Below are 24,057 nucleotides of genomic sequence, written 5' to 3'. Positions count from 1 at the left end.
AGAGAGATTAACCTAGATTATCCAGGTGAGTCCAATCTAAACCACATGAGCCCTTTAAGGCAGAGCACTTTCTCTGGCTGGAGTCAGAGACATGCAGCAGAAGACGACTGAGAACTTCAAAGAGTTTCAAAGTGACCCACTGTTGCTGGAGGGGACCCCATGGAAAACATGAAAAAAATCAGTGGGCGGCCTCTAGGGCAAAACCAGCTGTTAATTGACAGCAAAGAAAGGGGACCCCAAGTCCTACAGTGGCAAAAAATAGAATTCAGCCAAAAACCTGATTGAGCTTAGAAGAAGATTGACCCCAGAGCCTTGTGAGACACTAAAGACCTAGTAGAGCCATGCTCTACATAGACTTCTGACGGACAGAACTATGAGATAATAAATGGGTGTTATGGGGAAGCCTGCACAACCTGTAACAGGCAAGCCCATGGTAGCCCATGGACACATGGACCTGAGGGACTGAATTGCTGGGCTGGGGGCTGTGAGGACCATGGTCTCAGGGACCCTCTAGCTCAATTGGCATACAGAGTTTATAAAGAATATATTCTATATTCTACTTTGGTGAGTACTGTCTGGGGTCTTAAAAGCCTGTGAGCAGCCATCTAGGATACTCTACTAGTCTCACCCCTTCAGGAACAAGGAAGAATGAAGAAAGCTAAAGACATAAGGACTAATGGACTACATCTATCACGGCCTCCACCAGACTGAGTCCAGTACAACTAGATGGTGCCCGGCTACCATCGCTGACTGCTCTGACAGGGATCACAATAGAGGGTCTCAGACAGAGCTAGAGAAAAATGTAGAACAAAATTCCAGTTGAAAAAGAAAGACCAGACATATTGGCCTGACAGATAATGGAGAAACACTGAGAGTATGGCCCCTGGATACTCTTTCAGCTCAGTAATGAGGCCACTTCTGAGGTTCTCCCTTCAGCCAAAGATTGAACAGTTCCACGGAACAAAACAAGACTAAAAGGGCGCACCAGCCCTGGGGCAGGGACTGGGAGGTAGGAGAGAACAGGACAGCTGGTAACAGGGAACCCAGGATTGAGAAGGGAGCGTGTTGACATGTCGTGGGGTTGTTAACCAATGTCATACAACAATGTGTGTACTGTTTGATGAGAAACTAGTTTGTTCTGAAAATCATCTAAAGTTCAATTAAAAAATAAATAAAATAAATGGGTGTTATTTTAAACTGCTAAATTTGTGGTAATTTGTTAAGGCAGCAATTGAAAACTAATATGTCTCTCATTGGCTGGTATGCATGGTGCATTAGCCCCCAACCAACTACAAAAAGTAGATAAGAAAAGATGCCATGAAGAAGATGGTAGCTTTCTATTTTTATGAAATCTACCTTCACAACCCATCACCGATCTGTCAGTTTGCTGTACTGTGGTAGCTTGCATGTTGCTATGATCCTGGAAGCTATGCCACTGGTATTTCAAATACTAGCAGGGTCACCCATGGTAGACAGGTTTTAGCAAAGCTTACAGACTAAAACAAACTAGGAAGAAAGACCTGGTGATCTACTTCTGAAAATTAGCTAATGAAAACCCCAGGGATCACAAGAGCATATTGTCATATATTGTGCTGGAGGATGAGCCCCCCAGGCTGGATGTCACTCAAAATACACAGTGGCTACAACAGCAGACTTGAGTATACCAATGATTGTAAAGATGGCACGGGACTGGGCAATGTTTTGTTCTGTTGTATGTGAGATTGTCATGAGTTGAAGCTGACTCAATGGCAACTAACAACCACCACCATCAAAACAAGTGCAGGACTGATCTAAGGGCACTTCCATCCTTCCAACACAGCTGGAGAGTGTGTTGTCTCCATTCTAGTCCTAGGATCCTTTCTGATTTCCAAGCTGTCAAATACAATGAGCTGCTGACTTTAAGGCCATCCTGCAAAGGGCAATTGTTGGTCAGACTACACTTTTTCACTACCACTTAGAACAAACTAAAATTTATCTTAAAAAAATAATAATTTTTTTTGAGGTTAGAGCACAATCCCTTTAAAAAGAAATAGATAAAACTGACATCTATTTGTACTTTTCTTACCTCCTTTTAAACACTGTGAAGGGGGTATTAAGACCCTCATTCTGAAGATGAAGATACTGACCTTATCCCATAACTAGTAAGCAGCACACTTGGGATGGAAATTCTTTCTGTCTCATAAGTATGGATTATTTAAAGGGTTTTTCAGCTAATAATTAATTTTGTTGTTGTTAGCTGTCTTTGAGTTGGCCCCAAACTCATAGCAATCCCATTCACAATGAAACAAAACACTGCCCGTTCCTGCACCATCCCCTTGATCACTTGAGAATCAGACCAAAATTAATTATACCTACTGCTTATGATAGGTTTTGAAATTTATTAACAGGATTTTAAACTACACACACACACACATATAGACACATACGCACATGATATAAAATAATGCAATAGGCTTTGATTTGGTTTGTGCAATACCTCTTCCCAGTTTCTTGCTCACTGTTTTTCCCCTAGATACGAAAAGGTTAAGTATAAAGGTATGACATTATTGTCAAATCCTTGTTCTACGGTTGACTGATCCTTCTTCTAATGTGTTTTGGTCCTCACTGGGCTGGTTGTAAAACCTTAGAGCCGTGGCCTTGGTGGGTGCTGGCTCTAAGACTACCCTGGAATGAGTGTTTCCCACCAAACATTCCAGAACAGCAAAGGAACGCTCCAGTCAGCATCTTAAAACCCCTTCCTGTCTGTGCCTAAATGCTGCCAGGAGTGTCGGCCCAGGTCCCTTCTCTTCTGGGAATCATTCTCCTGATGTTGTAAGGCTGCAGGGCCCTTTGCACTTTTTATCTCCATGAATCTAAACTTGACAATTAGCATATGATTTATAGCATGTACTTCCCTGTCTCAGCAGTCTCTGCACTTCACAGTTTAGTGTTTTATCAGTTCAGACTACTTAGCTGTTATCTGGAAACCCTGGTGGTGTAGTGGTTAAGTGCTCTCGCTGCTAACCAAAGGGTCGGCAGTTCAAATCCACCAGGCGCTCCTTGGAAACTCTATGGGGCAGTTCTACTCTATCCTATAGGGTCGCTATGAGTCGGAATCAACTCGACGGCACTGGTTTTTTTTTTTCTGGTTTAGCTGTTATCTACACTTGAGTCATGGTAGTTCATTGAATCATGTGAATATGTCCCATCATCTCAACTAGACTAACAACTTCTGTGGGTACAGCTATCACTTAATTAAACTTTTGTACTCCCTGGCATGTTATTACACACGCCATGATTGCAACATAACAGTATAATGTAAATATCAGCTGGGTCCCTGGGTTATACAAACGATTTGTGTTTGCCTATTAATCAAAAGCTTTGTGGCTAGATTTACTTAAGTTTATCCCCAAATATTTAATTAATCCTGCCTTTGTTTTTTTTGTTAGGGAAAATATGTGTTAAGCCCTGTGTGTTCTGATCTAAACAGCAAGTCATTTTAAATAAAACTGCATCATAAAAAAAAATAATAATAATTAATAGAGTCAGGGTGACATTTCTTAGTCTTAGGTAAAAGAAAAGAAAGAGAGATGATGAGAAGAGGACAATATATAAATTTTTTAAACCCACAGTAAAATTGAAAATTTAGATTGTACAATTGGATTAGCAACACTATCATAACATAAGAACTGATTATGCATAAGAGAAAGTCTTATGGAAAGAAAGAAATGACCAAAATGGATGTCAGAAGAGACTCTGAAAGTGGCTCTTGAACACAGAGTAGCTAAAACAAAAGAAGAGATGATGAAGTAAAAGAGATGAACAGACAATTTAAAAGGGCTGCTCGAGAAGACAAAGTAACATATTATAATGAAATATGTAAAGACCTGGAGATAGAAAACCAAAAGGAAAGAACATGCTCAACATTTCTCAAGCCGAAAGAACTGAAAAAAAAAAAAAATCAAGCCTCAAGTTCCAGTAGTGAAGGATTCTATAGGGAAAGTATTAAACAACACAGAAGCATCAAAAGAAGATGGAGGGAATACACAGAGTTACTGTACCAAAAAGAATTGGTCTACATTCAACAATTTCAGAAGGTAGCATATAACCAAGAACCAACAGTACTGAAGGAAGAGGTCCAAGCTGCTCTGAAGGCATTGGTGAAAAACAAGGCTCCGGGAATTGATGTAATTCCAACTGAGTTGTTTCAACAAACAGATGCAGCAGTGGAAGTGCTCACTTGTCTATGGCAAGGAATTTGGAAGACAGCTACCTGGCCAACTGACTGGAAGAGATCCCTATTTATACCTATTCCAAACAAAGGTGATCCAACAGAATGCAGAAATTATCGAACAATATCATTAATATCACACACAGGTAAAATTTTGCTGAAGATCATCAAAAGCAGTTGTAGCAGTACATCGAAAGGGAACTACAGGAAATTCAAGCCAGATTCAGAAGAGGACGTGGAACCAGGGATATCATTGCTGATGTCCGATGGATCCTGGCTGAAAGCGGAGAATACCAGAAAGATGTTTACTGTATTTTATTGACTATGCAAAAGCATTTGACTGTGTGGATCATAACAAATTATGGATAACATTGCAAAGAATGGGAATTCTGGAACACATAATTGTGCTCATGAGGAACCCATGCCTTAGATCAAGAAGCAGTCATTCAAACAGACCAAGGAGATGCTGCATAGTTTAAAGTTAAGATAGGTTTCTTCAGGGTTGTATTATTTCACCATACTTAATCTGTATGCTGAGCAAATCATCAGAGAAGTTAGACTACATGAAGAAGAATATGGCATCAGGGTTGGAGGAAGACTCATTAACAACCTGCGATATTTTCATGACACAGCCTTTCTTGCTGAAAGTGAAGAGGTCTTGAAGCACTTACTGATGAAAGTCAAAGACCATAGCCTTCATTATGGATTACACTTCAACATAAAGCAAACAAAAATCCTAATGACCAGAGCAATAAGCAACATCATGATAAAAGTAGAAAAGATTGAAGTTAGTAAAGGATTTCATTTTACTTGGATCCACAATCAACACCCATGAAAGCAGCAGTCAAGAAATCAAACAATACATTGCATTAGGCAAATGTGCTGCAAAAGACATCTTTAAAGTGCTCAAAAGCAAAGATATCACTTTAAGGACTAAGGTGCACCTGACCCAAGCCATGGTGTTTTCAATCATCGCATATGCATGTGAAAGCTGGACAGTGAGTAAGGAAGACCAAATTAGAATTGATGCCTTTGAATTATGGTGTTGGCGAATAATATTGACTATACCATGAACTGCCAGAAGAACAAACAAATTTGTTTTGGAAGAAGTACAGGCAGGATGCTCCTTAGAAGCAAGAATGGCGAGACTTCATCACGCATACTTGGATATGTTACCAGGAGGGACCAGTTCCTGGAAAAGGATGTCATGCTTGGTAAAGTAGAGGGCCAGTGAAAAAGAGGAAGACCCTGCACAAGACGGATTGACACAGTGGCTGCAACAATGGGCTCAAGCATATTGTGAGGATAGCACAGGACCGGGCAGTGTTTCATTCCTGTTGTACATGGGGTCACTATGAGTCAAAACCAACTTAACAGCACCTAACAACAACAACAAGAGAAAGTCTATAAGGTACAAAAAGACAAGTAAAAATAAATTTGATTAGGTGACACAATGTCAAAAAAAATTTCCATGGGTTTCTGTTGTTATATTAGCTTTGTATTCCCACTAAAAACTCTTTGAAAGTTAAGTTTTAAAATCATTGATAGGAACCTTGGAGAACTTTCCCTGTGCCAGAGTTTTGTGAGCTCCTCATCTGTCAGGTGGCCATCAAGCTATCACATGAACACAGACAAGTGTTCAAACACCAAATCTGAGTAAGCAGAGAAAAAGACATCAGGCCACTTGGGAAGAAAAGTATTGTTTTGCCCTGTGCAACAAGTACATATATCCTCTCTGGAAATTTCTCACTCGGTCTCTTGAGTAACCTTGCAAGTCAAAAAAAGGATTGTAGATACAACAACCAACCGGAAATATCATAAAATCCTTTTCACAGGAAAAAGAAAAACGAATGCACTGTGGATCTTTCATATTTTTTTTCCTCCCAACCAGCACATTTGAAGGAAGGCCCTGCATTCCTCTGGTTGTTCAGTCAGAACCACACAGCCAGGCTTTCTACCACCCAGTAAACTTGCTGCTGCTGCTCAGTGTGATAAACCAGGGTCATAGTTTACATAGTTTTACACTGCTTTTCTCCCTGAAGCTTCCAAAAAGTCTGCTTAGCAATGGCATATTAGACAGCCAGTGAGAACTCAGGGAAACCTGAGAAATAATTTATAGGGAAATCATTTACAAGTTATGTTTTAGGGTTTAAGGAGATTCACTTGTGGTGCTTCTTCATGTAACTATATACTTTCAATCACCCCTCTGATGTACTCCAGCTGTTATCACCACCTTCATGGTTTCCTCTCTCCATAGTCCCCACCTGGGTCAAGAGGGACAGCTCAGGATCCTAGCTGCTTTTAGCCTCAATTCTCCACAAAACTTGTGAACCAGTCCCTCAGATTCCTGGCCTCCATTACAGAGCTGTGTAGTTCTAGGTAGTAATGTGCCTGAGGCCCAGACATCGTTTGTATTATAATAGATGCTTCCAGGCAATGAGAGACTAAGGCTAGAGAATCTCTTAGGGGTTCTGGATTTCATCCCTCATCAAGTCATTCAACTCAGTGTATCACACGCTCACCCTGTCACTGCGCTTTGTGAGGGAAGGCATATAGGAGCTTATTCTGTATTCAGAACCCTTAAGGAAACTACCGTCTAAGAGGGAAGTTTGACAATTGCTGCAAAAAATACAAAGACTCCTCAGGGAGAAGCCAAATATGTGTGGATGACAGATGGTAACAGATGGTCCAAGGGTGAGTGAGCTCAGGTCCAGAGTGTCCACACTGAAACCATCAATATGGCACTTACAGACAGATGGACAGGTCAGGCAGTCCCTGTGCTACTGGCCTGTCCTGCCCTAATGGGGATGAAATATCTGAGGCCCAAACTTGTCCTCCTCAGGACCATGGGATCCTCACTCTTCAGGGAAGAAATCAAAAGAATGTTGGAATAGAATTCTTAACTTCTCAGCAGCAATAAAAATTCCCAGAGCTGAGTATCTTACCTGACAACTGGAAAGCTAGAGAATTCAGGAGAATGGAAAGAAATACCAATACTACCTTATGGCAGACATGGAAATGACACATTGGTCTAATAATTGTGATATATTTGGTGGATATCATGTCATGTTTCCAAAAACCAAACCAAACTCATTGCCATCAAGTCAATTCCAACTCATAGTAACCCTACAGGACAGAGTAGAACTGCCCCAATAAAGTTTGCAACGATGTAATCTTTATGAAGGCAGACTGCCACACCTTTCTTCTGCAGAGAGACTGGTGGGTTCGAAATGCCAACCTTTCAGTTAGCAGCTGAGTACTTAACTGCTGCACCACCAGAGCTCCTTATATCATGTTTGGGTAAGTAAAATGGTTTTAATATGTTGTGCGTGTGTGTGTGTACCTCTACCACCCACCTGTCAGTTTGTTTTACTGTGGCAGCCTGCACATTGCTATGATGCTGGAAGCTATGCTGCCAGTATTTCAAATACCAGCAGGGTCACCCGTGGTGGGCAGGTTTCAGCAGAGCTTCCAGACTAAGACAAACTAGGAAGAAAGGCCTGGTGATTTACCTCTGAAATTTAGCCAACAAAAACCATATGGAACACAACAGAATCTGATATACTGTTGCAAGATGAGTCCCCGAGGATGGAAGGGACTCAAAATACACATGGCCACAACCATGAACAGAGCATACCAACGATTGAGAAGATGGTACAGGACTGGGCAACACTTTTTTCTGGTATACATGGGGTTGCCCTGAGTCAGAGCTAACTTGATGGCAGCTAACAGCAACAATAACTACTAAATGTATCTGTGTGCATGTACATATGTGTATATTTATACATAGAGAGATAATGTCAATAAAACAATAATCTTGCTATCTATTTGTACAAGAATATCACGTAATTTTTATTTCATCTAATTTTAATCCCTGTCCTTTAATATTGGTATATGTTTCCCATGTTACAGTTAAGGCAACAGAGGCTCAGAGATGCCATTTTTTTTTTCTAAAAGCCACATATAACAAGGAATAGAGCACAAGATTTGTATAAAGATCTACCAATCTTAGTATACAGATCCAAGCCAGAGATAAGAGCCATGTGTCAGCATGCGTGTGTGTGTGTGTGTGTGTGTGTGTGTATGCATGGAACCTTAATACAGACTGAGGATAGTGGATCATACTTCTGTTTTAATAGTAGCAATGATTTAACTAAAAGCAAGGATGTCCACAGAGGAACTGATTTTTCTCTACCCTTATCTCAACCAAATTTTTATATTTTAAAAAGTCACACTGTAACTGGTAAAGCCAAGAAAATCCCAAGAGACATAATGGCTAAATATAATGTATCCTGGATAGGATCCTGGGACAGAGAGAAGACATTGGATAAAAAGGCCGTTAGTTTATCTTTTTTTCTTTTTTTTTTTTTGGAATGTATCAGTATTGTTTCACTAATTGTGACAAACATAACATACCAATATAATATGTTAATATTAGGGGAAACTGGGTAGGGAGTATATTGGAACTCCCTGTACTATCGTCAAAATTTTTCTGTAAATTTAAAATTACTCTAAAATAAAACATTCATTAAAAAAAAACTAAGGTGCACATTAAACTGAAAACCAAACCCACTGCCATGGAATCGATTCCGACTTATAGTGACCCAATGGGGCAGAGTAGAACTGCCCCACACGATTTCCAAGGAGTAGCTAGTGGATTTGAACTGTCAAAATTTTGGTTTGCAGCTGAGCTTCTAACGACTGCACCACCAGGGCTCCAAGTGCATAAGTGCATATTAAAAAATTAGGCACCTTATATTATGCCATAGCTAAATGCCTAGAACATGATACATAAATAAATCCTTATTTTTTTATTCATTCAACAACAACATAAAGTCATATTGTTAGATTTTCTATGTTATTGTTGCTGTTAGGTCCCATCGGGTCAGTTCCAACTCATAGTGACCCTATGCACAACAGAACATAACGCTGCCCAGTCCTGCACAATCCTCAGAACTGTTCCTATGCTTGAGCCCATTATTGCAGTTATTGTGTTAATCCATCTCGTTAAGGGTCTTCCTCTTTTTTGCTTACCCTCTACTTTACCAAGCATGATATCCTTCTCCAGGAACTTGTCCCTCCTGATAACATGTCCAAAGTATGTGAGACGTAGACACTCCATCCTTGCTTCTTTGGAGCATTCTGGTTGTACTTCTTCCAAGACAGATTTGTTTGTTCTTTTGGCAGTCCATGGTATATTCAATATTCTTCACCAACACCACAATTCAAAGGCATCAATTCTTCTTCAGTCTTCCTTATTCATTGTCCAGCTTTCACATGTATAGGAGGTGACTGAAAACACCATGACCTGGGCCAGGTACACCTTAGGCCCCAAGGTGACATCTTTGCTTTTCAACACTTTAAAGACATCTTTTACAGCAGATTTGCCCGATACAATGCGTCTTTTGATTTCTTGACTGCTGCTTCCATGGCTGTTGATTGTGGTTCCAAGCAAAATGAAATCCTCGACAACTTCAGTCGTTTCTCTGTTTATCGTGATGTTGCTTATTAGTCCAGCTGTGAGAATTTTTGTTATCTTTATGTTGAGGCACAATCTGTACTGAAGGCTGCTCTCTTTGATCTTCATCAGTAAGTGCTCCAAGTCTTCTTCACTTTCAGCAAGCAAGGTTGTGTCATCTGTATAACGCAGGTTGTTAATGAATCTTCCTCCACTCCTGACACCATGTTCCTTATCATATAGTCCAGCTTCTCGGATTATTTGCTCAGCGTACAGATTGAACAGATATTGTGAATGGACACAACCTTGATGCATGCCTTTCCTGGCTTTAAACCATGCAATATCCCCTTGTTCTGTTCAAACGACTGCCTCTTGATCCATGTACAGATTCCTCATGAGCACAATGAAGTGTCCTGGAATTCCCATTCTCTGCAATGCTATCCATAATTTGTTATAATCCACACAATTGAATTCCTTTGCATAGTCAATAAAACACAGGTAACCAACCATCTTTCGGGTATTCTCTGCTTTCAGCCAAGATCCATCTGACATCAGCAATGATATCCCCAGTTCCACGTTTTCTTCTAAATCCGGCTTGAATTTCTGACAGTTCCCTGTCAATATACTGCTGCAGCCAATTTTGAATGAGCTTCAGCAAAATTTTGCTTGCATGTGATATTAATGATATTGTTCCATAATTTCTGCAGTTGGTTGGATCACCTTTCTTGGGAATTTTGCTTGCATGTGATATTAATGATATTGTTCCATAATTTCTGCAGTTGTTTGGATCACCCTTCTTGGGAATAGGCATAAATATGGATCTCTTCTAGGTGGTTGGCCAGGTAGCTGTCTTCCAAATTTCTTGGCATAGATGAGTGAGCACCTGCAGCACTGCATCCATTTGTCAAAATATCTCGATTGGTATTCCATCAATGCCTGGAGCCTCATTTTTCACCAGTACCTTCAGTGCAGCTTGGACTTGCTCCTTCAGTACCATCATTTGCTGATCATATGTTACCTCCTGAAATAGTTGAATGTCGACCAATGCTTTTTGGTATAGTGACTCTGTGTATTCCTTCCATCTTCTTTTGATGCTTCCTGCAACGTTTAATATTTGCCCCATAGAATTCTTCAGTATTGCAACTCAAGGTTTGAATTTTTTCTCCAGTTCTTCCAGCTTGAGAAATGCTGAGAGTATTCTTCCCTTTCGGTTTTCCATCTCCAGATCTTTGTACACGTCATCATAATACTTTGCTTTCTCATGCAGCCCTTTGAAATCTTCTGTTCAGCTCTTTTACTTCATCATTTTTCTGTTAGCTTTAGCTACTCGATGTTCAAAAGCAAGTTTCAGAGTCTCTTCTGACATGTTTAGGTCTTTTCTTTTTCCCTATCTTTTTAATGACCTCTTGCTTTCTTCCTGCATGATGTCCTTGATGTCATTCCAGAACTCAACTGGTTTTGTCATTAGTGTTCAACTCATCAAATCTATTTTTGAGATGGTCTCTAAATGCAGGTGGGATATACTCAAGGTCATATTTTGGCTCTTGTGGGCTTGTTCTAATTTTCTTCATTTTCAACTTTAACTTGCATATGACTAACTGATGGTTGTTCTGACTGATGATACTAAGCTTTTCCATCGTCTCTTTCCACAGATGTAGTCAATTTGATTCCTGTGTATTCCATCTGGCAAGGTTTATGTTGGTGAAAAAAGGTATTTGCAATGAAGTCATGGGTCTTGCAAAATTCAATCATAGGATCTCCAGCATCGTTTCTATCACCAAGGCCATATTTTCCAACTACCAGTTCTTTTTCTTTGTTTCCAACTTTGGCATTCCAATCACCAGTAATTATCAGTGGATGCTGATTGCATGTTTGATCAATTTCAGACTGCAGAAGTTGGTAGAAATCTTCAATTTCTTCATCTTTGGCCCTAGTGGTTGGTGTGTAAATTTGAATAATAGTCATATTAACTGGTCTTCCTTGTAGGCATATGGATATTATCCTATCACTGACAGTGTTTACTTCAGAATAGACCTTGAAATGTTCCTTTTAACAATGAATGCAATGCTATTCCTCTTCAAGTTGTCATTCCTGGCATAGTAGGCTATATGATTGTCCAATTCAAAATGACCAGTACCAGTCCATTTCCGCTCACTAATGATTTGGAAAAATTGGTGGTGTAGAGGTTAAGAGTTTGGCTGCTAACCAAAAGGTTGGCAGTTTAAATCCACCAGGCTCTCCTTGGAAACCCTATGGGGAACTTCTCTGTCCTATAGGATCGCTATGAGTCGGAATCAACTCAATGGCAATTTTTTTTTTTTAATGCCTCAGATATTGGTCTTTATGTGTTCCATTTCCTTTTTGAGGATTTCCAATTTTCCTAGAGCCATACTTTGTACATTCCAGGTTTTGATTATTAATGGATGTTTGCAGCTCTTTCTTCTCATTTTGATTTGTGAGAATTTCTATAGTTTGTCTTAAAAATTTTTTTGGAAAAAGGTTAGGCATTAATGCATATGCACATATAGACATGTATCCATAATGCTTTGGTTAAACAGGATAGACTTGTGTACCATTTTTCATAATGTTTTTAGCCTATGTGTGCTGTGTCAAATAACTGGGAAGACTGCTGCACAGTTCCTACAGTCTATAGCTATTTCATTTATTCTAGCAGAGTATTTTTTCTAACACCCAGGAAAAAAAAAAAAAAAAACCCATTGCCGTCAAGCTGATTGTGACTCGTAGCGACCGTATAGGACAGAGTAGAACTGCCCCATAGAGTTTCCAAGGAGGGCCTGGAGGATTCAAACCATCAATATTTGGTTAGCAGCTGTAGCTCTCAACCACTACACCACCAGAGTTTCCTTTTCTAACACAGCAATATATAATTATGTCCTCAAAAATGCATTTCAAATTTTGTTTCTGTTTTTGACTTTTGGGTAAACTCCATTCTAATAGCTATATCACCACTTCTCTATGGTTGCACAATATGATACATGTAGTTATTGTCACTTAATTATCCATGTAAAAAATGTTGAACTGACAAATGTTATGCACACAAACATATATATATATATATCACAATTTTAAAAAAAGTAGAGTCTAACACTTTTGCTCTCATAACATTTTTGTTCTCACTGGCAAACTGAACAGGTCACTAATGGCAGGGTTTTTAAAGACTCAGAGGCTGAAATAGATTTTCTATATGATTTAGGGCTTTATTTTGAGGAAGTACAGATTTTATAATCGTAATTAAAAAAAAAAAAACCAGGGCCATCGAGTCGATTCCGACTCATAGTGACCCTATAGGACACAGTAGAACTGCCCCATAGAGTTTCCAAGGAGCGCTGGCGGATTCGAACTGCCGACACTTTGGTTAGCAGCCATGGCACTTAACCACTAAGCAATTTTAAATTTCAAGAAAAGGCATTCTGACAAAGAATATAAAGAAGTCACAGAGGATAAAACAAATAAAATTATACAATCTGAAAATAAAATTCAGCCTCGCTGACAAAAAAAATGATAAAAATTAAAGCAAGACACTAATTTTCAGATTATTAGGAATCAAAAAAGCACATAACCAAGAATGGTGTGGCAGGGACAATTGGACAATCCTGTGAAGGAAGCTGGAGCATAGAACGGGGGATTCTGACCCACATGAAGATGTTACCTTTAACCTTGAACATACAGATTTGGAAAATTGTTACTAAGAGAGTGAGATACAGGCTTAGCACTTTCTATCCCTACGAGATGATGTGAAGTCACTTACTAAGTGGGAGGGGAGAAATGTAAGCCTGAGGTATTGTTCAATGGCCTTTGTATCTTTCATTGTATTGTCAGAATTTGTGCATGCTTGTTACTTTACAAGAACTGTCACTGTTGTAAAAGAGGTGAAGTTGGCTTCTCAGTGCCCCAACATAAAAAAGAAAGAAGATACTATAAGTGCTCATCGATGTCAATCATTCTAGCTAAAACTTTGGGGGCGGGGCCCCCCAGGAGAAAGAAGTTTTCTGTGTTAGACTATGCATGAACCCCTTTCTTTCTGTCCCTCCCGGGATGGGGATAATCTCCAGTTCTGCTCAGACCCTCAAAACAATTTGAGAAGATCTCACTAACAGACACATGAAAACTCAGTAATACCTGATCATTACTTAATCTTACCTTGATTAGAAAATAAAAATATTTTGTAGTCAACCCCTTCTGGCTCATATTTCTCTGACTTGGAGTGCTGAAAAATTCATTTACTGCTTTCATAAAAAGCATCTACAATTAATTTAGCCCTTGGTAGAGAAGGAATCCCAGGATGGCGAAAATGTTAAGTGCTTGGATACTAACTGAAAGGTCGCCAGTTCAAGCACACCCAAAAGGTGCCTCGAAAGAAAGGCCTGGCTATCTGCTTCCAAAAGGTCACAGCCATGAAAACTCTATTGAGCGCAGTTCTATTCTGCAACTCTAGGGTTGCTATGAGTCAAAATTGATAGCAACTGGTTTGGTTTCTTCGCTTTTGGTAAAGAAGAAGTGAATCTCCCTTCATCTTTGAAAAAAATTTCCCAAGGCATTTTGACGCAGTAATTCTCTATTTAAAGCTTTAAATAAGTTCAAAACTCTAAAAATTCTAGTGGCTTGCAATAGGATGCTAACTGTAAGTTTGGCTGTTCAAACCCACACAGTGGCTCCATGGGAGAAAGGACTAATAATCTACTTCTCTAAAGATTACAGCCAAGAAAACCTCATGAAGCAGTTTTATTCTTTGACATATGGGGTTGCCATGAGTCAGAATCCATTCAATGGCAGCAGGTTTGGTTTTTTGTGTTTATTGTACACACAGGAGCCTGGATGGTGCTCGCGGTTTATGATTGACTGCTAACTCAAAGGCTGGCTGTTCGAACCCGTCCAGCAGCTCCACAGAAGAAAAGGCCTCACAAACTACTTCCATAAAGATTACAGTCAAGAAAGCCTTACGGAGCAGTTCTATAACACATGGAGTCACTATGAGTCAGGACCCAACTGGATGGCAGCCAACAACATCAACAATAATATACACACAAGGCTTGCCTTCTTATAAATAAAAGGCTGTAGTGCTAATTCTAGTTTAATGAATTACAATATTGCTTACAAGTACTAGATGCTCCTTCTTTGAGGTGAACCATACTTCCTTTCTCCGTCAGTATCTGACTTGACCAGAGGATTTGGTTTGGTGTGGGACGTAAGCGGAAATGACTTTTAGCAGAAACTTGAAAATCAAACGCATGTGTGTTGGTCATGCTCTGTTCCCTTTGCCAAAGCTATCAACGTTCCAGATAGAAGCTGTTCTATCAGACTGGCTCCCAGAGTGAAGAAGACACAGAAGGGTGTATTAATGAATCTGTAATGGATGTGTAGCATGAGTAAGAAATAAGTATTTGTTGTTAAAAAAAAAGACAGTAAATTGAGGGTCATTTGTCATCAGAGTATAATCTAGCCTATCCTGACTGATAAGGAAATAGGTACCTAAAAGTAGAGGGATGCTATAAAAACAATAACAAAAACAACAATGAAACATAAAACATGAGGCATACAGGAACAGGCAGAAGATGGCAAGGGAACTGGTATCTGGGTCTAAAAGAACACACATCCATATTACGCAGTGGTAAAGCAGCTGGCAATGTCATCTGCGATAACTCTGAAGGCAGATATTTTGTCAAATGAGCTTGCATGTTTAGACAAGGACACGGGAAAGTCGAATGTGCAGAGATGAAAATGAAATTGATTCTCATTTCTAACTGTTAAAAAGATAAAACTGAGAAGGTATCGGGGTTAAAGACAGTCAATTAAAACTTTGCTTCATTGCAAGGACCAAATCAAGAGTCAGCCTTTTGTTAGAATCTCTGGATATACTTAATTTTCTGGATATACTTAATTTGGTATCCATAAACTTTCAGGTGAACAAAATGGCTAAGAGAGAAGAAACTAAGGCAGTGGCTTTCCATCAGAAGCCTGTTAGGCTCAAAGTACCTAAAAGTAAATTTAGAGATTGACGTTTGTCTAAAAAAGAAATTGTAGGTGTGGTTATTGGCACATGTTGTGATTGCAAACGACTAGTTAAAAAGGGAATTTTTTAGACTAAGATTTCCCCTTTTCAAAAAAGGAAGTGTTTATTTTAGTAATCCTTTCACTGCTCCTCCGTTATACACTGGGCATGGAGGCGGTAGCTAACTATCTTGTCTTTTCTCTTACATGGGACTATGGAAGAAGAGGAGCCATGGTAAGCCTGATGTATACTTATTATAAAATCCCAAACCTTAAGCCTGATTATGTGATTGGATGGGCCTCTTGGGTTGTTTCTTTTAGAGAGAGTGTGAGTATATTTTCATGAAGAAATGAGATTAAACTATTTATAATCAGAGGGTGGGCTGTACTAGACTATATAGTAGTTCACAAAATATTTGCTACCCTTTCTTGAAGCTGGATGAAATTTCCCCACTCAATAACATCAGTGTAGTCCCATATGACTTTCTTTGGCAAATGAAACAATATCACAAATAATGAGTGTCACTTCTAGGCACACATTCTAAGAGCCAGCACATGGCTGGCCATTTCCTCCCTCTTTTCTCTCTGTAATAACGTAATAATGGGCCAGGTAGAGTCTCCCCTGACAGCCTGTTAAGATGACCTGGGGCAGAGGCATAGCAAACCGCAATGGAAACAGAGCAGGAGCCAAAATGAAATGTGTAGTTTGAGGTTGCTGGGAATTTGGAGTCATTAGTTACTGCTGCATAACCTAGCCTATACTAAGTGATTCAAATAGCTCATTAGTTTTTCTGGTTACAATTTGTCTTTATAAATTTATATTTTATACTTCATGAAATTTTTAAAATATGGAGTGGTAAAAGAAGCCACTCCAAAACTCTTGAAGAGAAGTTTACTTTGTCCAACAAATGAGAAATTCTAGTGCTCCTTAAACTCACTAAGAGCCAAACTTATGGTCATACCTTGTAACTAATGGTTATCTAAATTGGAAATCTACCTTCAACATAGAATGCAAACAAAGTACAATATACAGGTACCAGGGGACTAAACCTGCATTAAAAAAAAACCCATTGCCGTTAAGTCGACTCCGACTCATAGTGACCTGTATAAGTTTGGTTAAATTGACAGTCTTTGTCAGAGTTTCTATTGTTCTCCCCTTTTTTATAACTTTAGAAGATAATCATAAAGAAAAAAAAAAAAAAACAGATCATTTTATGCTGCTGAGTAATCCCTAACTTTAATAAAGATTACATATTTACAATAAATAAAAATTTCTCAACCAACAACTTTGATAAAAGGAGCTTCTAAATGGTAAGAAATCCGGCTACTACAAGAGTAAGAGTTATCTTAAGGGATGTTTTAGAATTGCAAGCCTGGGATTTGAATATTGGGACAGTCAGCCATTGTTATTTTCCTGAGTACAAAAGCAAGATAGCAGGGTGGATGGAGTAAGATTGGCCAGTGGTGCTGAGCACAGGATCTTCCTGTTAATGTTTACTCCTCGGGCCTTTACAGAATGAAATGATCTACATATTTTCTTTAAATCAGCTCGTATTCACCTAGTGATTAATACAGAGATAAACAGAAAATTCTTGAAAGAGTGCCAACTAGGATTCACCAGGAGGCCCAGGCTCTGGCCCTAAGATATAGCCAGACTCCTGAGGGAATCTTTGCCATCTTGGCGTGTCTGTGGGAGAAAGGTGAATGTCCACTTAGAGAGAATTGAGGGAGGGAAAAACAAGAAGCATCTATAAGAACACTTTTCTAACTGTGCCTTTATAAGTTGAATTATCCAAAAAACTTAGTATTTTCTTTCTCTTTGGTAAAAGTGTGGTATTTGTGATGTTCTCAATTCGGGAGTGCAGAAGAACAATCCCAGCAATGGACAACCATGAAAATAGAGACCAAGGAAATGTAAAAGGAAACGGAGGGTCAACTACTGTTTCAGTTAGCTAGGAACACATGTCCTCAACTGTCTGGGTGTTTCACCTTTCAAAGAAACATGATGAAATTAGCTTTTATAATCTGTTCCAAAAGAATTACAGCAAAACCTGTGAAAGCTGGAATCTGTGTAAGGCAGAAGCCTGTCAGAGAAGGAAAATGAAAATATTTTTTACTAATAGAGACGATAGAAAAGTGGTAAGACTGCATCCTGTCAAAGGCAGAACACTTGTGAGATGCATAAAAACAAGGCAATACCATCAAGTTCTGGCTCTCACAGGTTTCACTGTATACCCTACTCTCTCAGCAGCTGTAAGAAAGATAGGGCTACAGTAGGAGACAGAGCTAAAGAATTAGCTACTAGAAGGGATTTCAGGAAGCTAATCCCTTGCTCTATCTAGACATTTAGTATGGAAGGCAGAAAAATGACCTCACAAAGATGTCCATGTCCTGATCACCAGAACCTGTGAACATGTTAGGCAACATGAATAAAAGAATGTTTGCAGATGTGATTAATCTTTTCTTGACATAGGAAGATTATCCTGGATTATCTGGTTGGGCCTGATTTAATCACGTGACATTAAAAGTAGAGAACCTTTACTCACTGTGGTCACAGAAAGATATGACTATGGAAGAAAGATCAGAGATATGCAACACTGGTGGCTTTGAAGTTGGAGAAAGGGGCCCAGGAGCCAAAGACTGTGGGTGGCTTTTAGAAGCTCTACAAAGCAAGGAAACAGATTCTCCCCTAATGCCTCCCGGAAGAACACAGGCCTGCCAATACTTTGATTTTAGCCCCGTGAGACACTTGTCAGATGTCTAATCTACAGAACTGTAAGATAATAAATTCATGTTGTTGGAAGCCACTGAGTTTGTAGTAATTTCTTATGGCAGCAATAGAAAATTAATACACCTAGTAATTGCCCAGAGAAAAACAAAATGTTTGGCCATGACTTACTTGTTTTGGAATGCCAATGATTCAAATGAAAAACAAGATTACCAATCAATAAATGAAAAGAAGAGATTTATTCAGCATCAAAAATTACTAAACTGTCATTAGCTACCACAGCTGCCACAGTCAGCACAAAAACCTTGGCAAGCTCTCAGCTTAGACAGTGATAGGTGGCTCCAAGTTTCGGAGAACTTAAAAAAAAAACTAATGGGCTCATAAATTTTAAGTATGAATTTCCTTCTGTCTTTAAAATAGATGTTTGGCCCCACCCCCAGAGATTCTGATTTAATTGATATGTGCTGGACCCAGATTGGTATAAGGGAGTACTTTTTTAAAAAGCTTTCCTGGTGATTTTAATCAGCAAAGTTGAGAGCTACTGCTATAAAGGGCAAGGTTGTTAATCCAACTACTCCAGGGCTTTGGCTATTAATTGAGCCAAAAGGACTGGCTAATAGCATTGTCTGGAGTGTTAGAGCCAGGTTATTTGAGGCAAATCCCTGTGGATTCAATTCACTGACACTTGAAACAAATTTTAAATACTTGTTGCCATGTAGTTTCAATGCATGTCCACTGAAATTCTGTAAGGATTAGCATTGTACCAACTGTTTACCAGGCCAGTGACGCTCTCAAGAAAGATAATTGGTATATATATAAAGTAATGGTCGAGTAGCCAAGTAGAATTATAACATGTCATGGACGTAGGCTCAGGTGATTAATATAGCAAACTCAACACTACTTTACACAGCTTATTGCTATGGTGTGACAAAGTAGCTCCTGGATATGAAGTATGACCTCTAGGAAACTACTATGGACTGGAGGCACAGAAACTATAAGCATAACTGGTGGGCTAATTATATGAGGCCACATCCCACTCATCAGGGCAAAAAAGTATAACTTGGTTTACAGAGTTCGTTTTCAGGAATAGAGAATTTACCATCATAGTCAGGAAGCTGTTCAGAGACATGGCAACATCGATTCCAGAGTATCTAATGAGGAATTATGCTTATGTTTAATAGCTATTATGACCCAAGGCTTGGTTCATAATATGGACATAAAATATCCTCTTCACCTTAACTGTCACCTCCAAATAGCAGGAATAATGGAACGTGTTCAAGAAGCAGTTCAGAAGCCTCATTAGTTCTTGATTTTTAATGAGCCATTTATCTTCTCCGTGTTTGATTTCTTTATGGGTCTGTCTCCTCTTCATAAATCTCCATAATGAATAGAGCCAACGGGTAAATAAAAAGGAGAAGTTAAACATACATCTATCATATGATCCAGGCATTTCACTGTTAGTAATTGAACCAAGAAAAACGAAGACATATGTCTACATAAAGAATTCCACGTAGATGTTCACAGAAGATTTCTAATAAGCAAAAATTTGAAACAACCCAATGCCCATCGCCAGGTGAATAGTTAAAAAACTCTGATATATACATATAATAGAACACTACTCAGCAATAAAAAGTAATGAATTGTTGATACATGCAATACAATGATGAATCTCAAAATAATTACGCTGAATGAAAGAAGGTGGACAGAAAAGAGCACACAATGTACAATTTCATTTTTATTAAAGTCTATAAATTGCAAACAAACTATAGGGAGAGAAAACCAATAAGTGGTTACCTGTGGATGGGGGTGGTGGAGTGGGCAGTGAGCAGTAGGAGGTGTATATTTCAAACAGACAAAAAGGAATTTTGGGAGTGGTATGTTCATTATTTTGATTGTGATGATGACTTCATGGAAATATATATGTATCAAAATTTATCAAATTGTTCACTTTAAATAGATACAGTTTACTATATGTCAATTATACTTTAATAAAAAATAGAAAAGAGTAAATGGTCAGACTCCAAGTATATTTGTCATACCCACCATGAATGAACTGTCACTATTTATGATGGCTGATATTAGGACTTTATGTGAATTTCTCCTGCAAGAAATGAATGTGCGATATGGAATGAAAAACTATTCCCCCTGGTGCAAAGCAACACAACCTATGGGTTATAAAATATCCACATATACAGCTATCTGGACAGTCTAAATATTTACTGGTGTTTTGTGCAAGAATGAACTCTTTATTAACAGTCACAGATTTTAATCACTGAAAACACACAGTCTCAAACTTGTACAGAAAGAAAGCTGGACCACATAAGAATGCATGCAACTTTGGAAATATTGAAATTGTTTAATAAGGATAAAATTGATCTAATTGCAGAATTAATGGATTGGACCAAATGCTAATAATAACTAGGATATTTGGACCTCAGGTCAATCTCTAGGCAACTGGTTTGCAGACGTAGTCAAAAAGTGCACTAGTATATCCAACAATATATACAAGGGCAAATTAAATGTGGAAACCCTGGTGGCATAGTGGTTAAGAGCTACAGCTGCTAACTAAAAGGTCAGTAGTTCGAATCCACCAGGCTCTACTTGGAAATCCTATGGAAAAGGATAAAATAATAAGTGTTCACTGTTAACAATGAATGTTGGAGGTCTCAAAGAATTTTTGCTTTTAAACCTCAAGTCTATATTTGCTTGATACTGAAAACCATACTACCTGGACTTCTGAACATTTTGGGAACAGAATAAAGATGGACATAATGTAAATGGATGGAAAATTTACACCCCTGTATCGACTTATATGACTTTCTGATGACAGACAAGCCCGCATTTTTCTAAATGATTAAAAATGACACAGAATAAAGAACTATGTGGAACTTAAATAGTCTGGTGAGGACATGCCCAGTCTCTGTGGGAACCAATCAGCCCTACTTTGGTGTGGAGTATCTATGGGAATAACCACGCAAAGTAGCAACCTTGACTCATAAAATATAAGTCATCATTTAACTGCTATAGTTGGTCAGGATATTCTACAAAGTAATCATACTCAAAATACTAATTTATGAATTAGATCCAAATAACCCTAAAAACAATTAAACTTGCTTTTATGGGATTAGAAAAAATAGAACATAGTCTACAGCAGTGCTGCCCAGTAGAACTATCTGAGATGCTGGAAATTTTTTGTATCTGTGTTGTCCAATATGGTAGCTATAAGCCATATGTGGCTATTGATGCTTATAATACGGTTACAGAGACTAAAGATCCCTGGTGGCACCAGTTCAAATCCACCAGCTGCTCCTTGGAAACCCAATGGGGCAGTTCTACTCTGTCCTGTACGGTCACTACGAGTTGAAATGAACTCCATGGCAATGGATTTGGTTTGGGTTTAGTGAGACTAAGGAACTGGATGTTTAATTTCATTTAATTTTAACTAGTTAAAATTTAAGTATAAATAGCCATATGTGGCTAGTGGCTTAAAACGACAAGCATTTAGTTAGTTCATAAGTCTAGGGGACAACTGGGAAGTTCTACTCTGGGCTAGACATGGCTCGTCTCAGTTGGGTTTATGCAGTGGTCAGGTGGTGAATTAGCTGAGGAGACTGGTTGATCCAGGATGACCTCAGCTGAGAGGTAATATTGTTTCTGCTCTATGCTGACTCTCATCTTCTAGTAGGCTAACTCGGGGTAGCCGAGGTAGGGTTCTGGGAGAGAATAGAAGTAAGCCCAACCTCTTGATGCTTAGACTTGGAACTAACAAGTTGTAAGATCAGTCCAGATTCAAGGGGTAGAAAACTAAACTCTATCTTTTGATGGGATGAACTGCAAAATCCTATTTAAAAGGTCATGGAGAGAAGGAGGGGTGGAGAATTGTGAAGTCTGCCACAAATCTTAATACAACCAACTTCTTGTTTGCAGGCAAATGATATTCTAAAAGAATGCATATTGGCATTTGAGTCAAATCTTCCAAGGGCAAAGAGAAGTTATCATCCTAAAATCCAATAGGCGGAAGTAAATTGTTACCTGTCTCAGTACATAAATCACCCGAGTCTGGACCAAACTGCAATGGACCAATCTTACCTGGTATTACAATAATAAGTTAAATCAAAAGGGAAAGGTCATAGAATTTGAACTTAATAATAAAGTAAATATATTACAAAAATTAGTACCAATTTAAAAAATGTGAAAGATAGTCTCCAGGCTTCTTCTAGAGTTAGAGTACCCCTACTTGGAAGTCTTTGTAATCTTGTCATATCCAAATGGTTGTCATTATCTTCCTAGTTAGTCCTAAACTATTGGTGAGCATGGCAGATACCAACAAATTCTTTCATTATGCCTTGGATAATAGTCATATGTAAAGATATAATAGATTTAAAAAGGATTTTGCCCATCTGTTCCCAAATGATACAAATAATAAGGGAAGAAAATAAAATCATGGCTGTGAATTCACTGTATTGCAAAAAAAATAAATAAATAAGGCTGGTGAGGGTATAATGAACCTGGCAATATGTTATAGACTGAATTGTGTCTCCCCAAAACCTGTGTTATAATCCCTAACCCCTATAGTTCTGGAAAGGAGCCCTGGTGGCACAGTGGTTAAGTGCTTAGCTGCTAACCAGGTCGGTGGTTTGAGCACACCAGCCACTCCACAGGGGAAAGATGTGGCAGTCTGCTTTCATAAAGATTTATAGCCTTGGAAACCCTACGGGTGCAGTTCTACTCTGTCTGATAGGGTCACTATGAGTCAGAATCGACTCAACAGCAAGGTTTTTTGTTTTTTTTTATACTTGTGGATGTAATGCCATTTGAGAATGGGGTTTTCTTTATTATGTTAATGAGGCCATACCAGTGCAGGGTGGGTCTTAAGCCAATCATTTTTGAGATATAAGCCAAGCTGATAATGCAGAGAGAAGCAAGCAGAGATGAAGATAGATGCCACACCTCATGGAGATCTCCAAGGAATGAGAAAACAGGAGCTGAAGAGACAAGGACTTTCCCCCAGAGCTGCTACAGAGCAAAAGCCTTCCCCTAGAGCCAGCATCCTTATTTTGAACTTTTAGCCTTCTAAAACTGTGAGAAAATAAATTTGTTTGTTAAGGCCACCCACTTGTGGTATTTCTGTTAGAGCAGCTCTAGATAACTAAGACATAAACTCATAGTTAATATACTGCCTAGTCACAGCAAATATTAACAATGCCACACTGGAAGACAGTGGCATTGTATGTTTTCAAGGGACCCCAAAACAATCATATTCCTAGATTAATAATTAGATCTTTAGGAACCTATCATGAGGGAACCAACCCCAAAATAATAACAAAGACCATAAAAACTCTATATAATACATTCCAAGTTGTTTTATAAGAAGCAAAATAGGAAACAACCAGCAATATGAGAATGGCTACATAATTATTGTGTCTTCATAGGATAGAATATTATGGAGCTATTAAAATAGTAGTTATGAAGGCCATGCCATAACATCAAAAATATATATAGTAAAATTCTAAGCAAAAAATAAAGGTACAAAATTATATGCACATTATGAATAAAACTGCAAAACAAAATGAAAACAAGACAAAGAAAAAAACTGTACATGGTTTCACACACCTGCTAGGAGTTCCCTTTTGGAGCCCCTTAGTTTCAAAA

The 24,057-nt window shown here is 38.7% G+C and overlaps 1 protein-coding gene and 1 long non-coding RNA gene across 2 annotated transcripts in view; one reads left to right on the top strand and one right to left on the bottom strand.

Moving 5' to 3' along the window:
* Nucleotides 1-24,057, bottom strand: part of LOC100658721 (metabotropic glutamate receptor 1) — a 169,278-nt gene that overhangs the window by 118,793 nt on the left and 26,428 nt on the right. The window lies entirely within an intron of this gene.
* Nucleotides 14,292-24,057, top strand: part of LOC135232510 (uncharacterized) — a 37,030-nt gene continuing 27,264 nt past the window's right edge. Inside the window, exons 1-2 of the long non-coding RNA XR_010323085.1 lie at nt 14,292-15,912; nt 22,333-24,057. The exon at nt 22,333-24,057 is cut by the window's right edge and continues 27,264 nt beyond it. This is a non-coding gene — a long non-coding RNA (uncharacterized LOC135232510). The remainder of the gene's footprint in view (nt 15,913-22,332) is intronic.

The sequence above is a fragment of the Loxodonta africana genome, chromosome 1 (assembly GCF_030014295.1).
Source record: "Loxodonta africana isolate mLoxAfr1 chromosome 1, mLoxAfr1.hap2, whole genome shotgun sequence".
Classification (NCBI taxonomy): domain Eukaryota; kingdom Metazoa; phylum Chordata; class Mammalia; order Proboscidea; family Elephantidae; genus Loxodonta; species Loxodonta africana.
The sequence above is the reverse complement of the archived record's forward strand: the minus strand, read 5'-3'. Positions and strand labels throughout refer to the sequence as shown.